The sequence below is a fragment of the Etheostoma spectabile genome, chromosome 10 (genome assembly GCF_008692095.1).
Source record: "Etheostoma spectabile isolate EspeVRDwgs_2016 chromosome 10, UIUC_Espe_1.0, whole genome shotgun sequence".
In the NCBI taxonomy this organism is placed as follows: domain Eukaryota; kingdom Metazoa; phylum Chordata; class Actinopteri; order Perciformes; family Percidae; genus Etheostoma; species Etheostoma spectabile.
The window spans coordinates 29,350,511-29,354,658 of NC_045742.1; positions in this window are offsets into that span (position 1 = coordinate 29,350,511).

The window sequence follows — 4,148 nt, forward strand, 5'->3', positions numbered from 1 at the left end:
TTTGAGTTAAAAAAACAGAAATTATGAATTATTTTGACTAATAGTTAAGATCAGAGGACCGTACACATGAGTTTGGTCAGGAATGAAAGTGATCAGTTGTATTTACAAACAGTGTTAATTTGGTTAAAAAGAAACCCATATTTTCAGATGTAGACGTAGATATATATTTTTAAAGGGGGTAAATTTGGCCCGAGGATAACAGGAGGGTTAATCTCTCAAAACCTCAACTTCCATAGTTGACAAAAGTTGTGGGAGCACAAACTCGAGCTGCAAACTAAAGAAAAACACAACTGTGTGGGAATCACGTTCTATGGACATTTTCTGTATGTATATGTACTGTCATACTGTTAATACACATATTTCTTAGAGCATCAAAAAACCAAGACAAAAATACTTAAAATAAGTCCCCGAAAAAACAGTAAAAGGTTGTGTGTGTGTGTGTGTGTGTTTGTATATGTGTGTGTGTGTATATGTTTGTATATGTGTGTTTGTGTGTATATATGTGTGTATAAATATATACACTGTACATAATTCCTTTCAGTTTTTGCAGGTGCTCCCGCTTCTTCTTCTCATCCGGGAAAACACAACAGCATTGCATTGTGGTATACAGGAGTAAAATGTAGGGTACATCGCATGTACACTCAAATTAGCTGTGCATTGTGGGTATTTTCTTGCGGATGTGAATTAAATAAACCGAGAATTCAAAGACTCCTACCAAATAGCAAACACACTGTATAGTGTATCTCAGTATGATTTATTGATGATCGGGAATGGTGTGATAGGGAAGGGTGTGATAGGGAAGGGTGTGATAGGGAAGGGTGTGATAGGGAAGGGCGTGATAGGGAAGGGTGTGATAGGGAAGGGTGTGATAGGGAATGGCGAGATAGGGAATGGCAAGATAGGGAAGGGTGCGATAGGGAAGGGTGTGATAGGGAATGTGTGATAGGGAAGGGTGTGATAGGGAAGGGTGTGATAGGGAATGGCGAGATAGGGAATGGTAAGATAGGGAAGGGTGTGATAGGAGGTGTGACAGGGAAGGTGTGATAGGGAAGGGTGTGTGGTTGTGGTGATAGGGAATGGGAGAAGGGAATGGCAAGAGAGATAGGGAAGGGTGTGATAGGGAATGGCGTGATAGGGAAGGGCGTGATAGGGAAGGGTGTGATAGGGAAGGGTGTGATAGGGAATGGCGTGATAGGGAAGGGTTGATAGGGAAGGGCGTGATAGGGAAGGGCGTGATAGGGAAGGGTGTGATAGGGAACAGGTGTGATAGGGAATGGTGTGATACGGAACAGGTGTGACAGAGAACCGGTTTGATAGGGAACCGGTTTGATAAGGAACCGGTTTGATAAGGAACAGGTTTCAAACCACAGCTAGTGATTACAAAAATCCAACTTTTGCCAACCCTTGCCTATCTCTTTTGGAGAGACAAGCATTCCTGCAATATGACCTGCATGGCTCACTGAGAGCAAACTAACAAATCATTCCAGTTTGTGCCTGACACATGTAAGCTCCACATCAGACCCAGGAAATATGGTCAGCCTCAGAAAGCTTTCTTAATCCTTCCCATGCATTCTTTCCAGCAACTCTCCCTGAGCTTTCACCTGTGACCGGATATGTTATCTGGTGGAGTTGTAACCCTGCAAAAAATGCAATCATAATTACATCAACACAGAGGATAGAAAGTGACATAGACACACACACGAGGGGGGAGCAACAGAGGGGAAAAAAGGCAGGGATTATCAATAGTGCAGTAAATGGTGGACTGAGGGTTTTCCAAGGTCAGCTTCAGGTTCACTTCAAAATACTCCGCTCCACCATTATAAAAAAACATTAGTGTGAAATAAAAAGTCGACCCGGCCTCCTCCGCTCTGTTTCTTTTGCCATCAGAGAGCATACACGCTTTATTGAAAAGTTAACTCCACTTTTCCATGATCTAGAAACAAAACATCCTCTGCAGACTGTGAACCGTCTGAAATATGAAATGAATTTTTTTTGCACACCATCAAAACGCCAAGTAGCCTATATTTTTAAGCTTCAAACAAACACACACACAAACACACACACACACACCTCCTGTATTTCCAGCTGTGGACTACCGAGCTACACTGACAATGTGTGGACTTCTGTACAATAGAACATTTATGTTTAAGTCTAGGTCTTTTCCCATAAAGACCTAGACTTAAATAGCAAATTTAGCTATTTTTGTTTAAATTTTGTTTTTTAAAGAAGTTGCCAAGCTGGGACTTGCATCATTAACCGTTGTCTAGATATGAAAGAGGGCATGTCTATATACTGTATGGAACTGTTTGAGTTTGACGGTTTACAGAAAGGACTTTCTAAAAATTCATCATTAGTATTATCAATATTCAAACATTTCCATGGTATAGAAATGATACAAATAACAGCCACTTTTAATTGAGAATAATTAGAATTGTAACTTGCACGTCAAAAGTAACTTGACTGCGTGCATTAGCATCAAGGACTACAGAATTAGCAACAAAACTGACTTGATTCCGGCTTCAATTATATAAAACTAGTGCGACAATGTGCCTGTTTGGAACGGGGATTGCTTGGCCTGTGATAATGCTGCTTGTAGAATTCGTTAAAACCAAATTGTACACCAAAATTACTCACAAAAGGCCCCCAAACCACTTAATATGCAACTCCACTGTATAGCCTACTACTGACTTAATGACCGTAGCAGATTCAGAATATAATCACAAAATATCACAATGACAATGTGGAGTAGGCCTAATCAGACACCCACCCGGCCCGTTATAAGAGCTAATCAGCAAATGTATGTGTGTTCATCAACCACCAGAACCGGACTGTGTGTGTGTGTGTGTGTGTGTGTGTGTACAAGCAGAGAGAGAGAGAGAGAGAGAGTCAGTGTTGTCTTCTGTCTAATGAACGTTAACGAATTTAACATTTCAGCAGAGGTGTTCATTTCCACACAGGTTTAGTGGCTTGACCGTTAACGGTGAAGTAGGGGATTTGATTCTGCTAACTAATGTTATTATTAGTTATTGTGTTATCAGTTATTAGCAGTAATCTTAAATAACCCTGGGTTAATCTGGAGAAAAAAAGATTTTCTCACATTGCACACTGCTGGGAAGGAATATTCTCTGAGACTATTTTATGTTTAAATATAAGGTACAACTCACCCCAACTTAATACTAAAAAGTGTCTGGCGTTTATTTGATTTTTAGTGTTCTTTTATTATTATCTTTAATATTTAGTGGTTCATGTAGACACGGAAAAGCGTAACGCCTCTTTTTGGCCAACCTTATTCCAGACAACAGTAGTTTCATCTGTAGCCCGTGCTCCAGGAAAGTGAAGAAAAAGCAATTTGGTATATCCATGTACCCCCCCCCCCCCCCCCCCAAGTTGTAAAGCGTTCTGTATGTGGCGTCTTGTGCTTTGCGTGTGTGTGATTCTGAAACTAAAATTCGGGAATTGTCGTTTGTTTATTTAAAGTCAAAGAGAGTCCAGTTAATCATTTTTTAGTAAAATTTATAATTTGTACTCTTTATTGCTTCCCATGGGGAAATAACAATTAACACTCTGTTGTTATTACACATTACACACAGACCTGAAATACACAGACATGCGCTAATGGAGAGATGTCAGAGTGAGTGGGCTGCCAGGGCTAGACCAGTACCCTGAGCGGTTGGGGGGGAAATACGGTGCCTTGCTCAAGAGCACCTGGCAGTGCCCAGGAGGTGAAGTGGAATCTCTCCAGCCACCAATCTACACTCCGTACTTTAGTCCGAACGGGGACTTGAACTGGCGACCGGTTCACAACCCAACTCCCCTACGGAATGAGCTGCTGCCTCCCTAAAAGTAGTGCTACTTTGCACATTTTTGTGGGTCGGTTGTGGATTTCACATTTTAGCTGCCAAAGCTCCGCAACTGTCTGTCTCTGGTCTGCTCAGTTTGTGAGCAGTGTGAGAGGGGGAGTGGCCAGCGGCTAGAGCGGCAAAAGCTAATGTGAGCTTCTTTTACTGATATATACAGTATTTAATGATATATTTTGACACTTGGCACCACACTTACACGTGCCCGTAACAAGACATCTGTCAAGTTTGAAATCCAGGACTAACGGTTCTATAGATAGGCGCATACACCACCACACACACACACACACA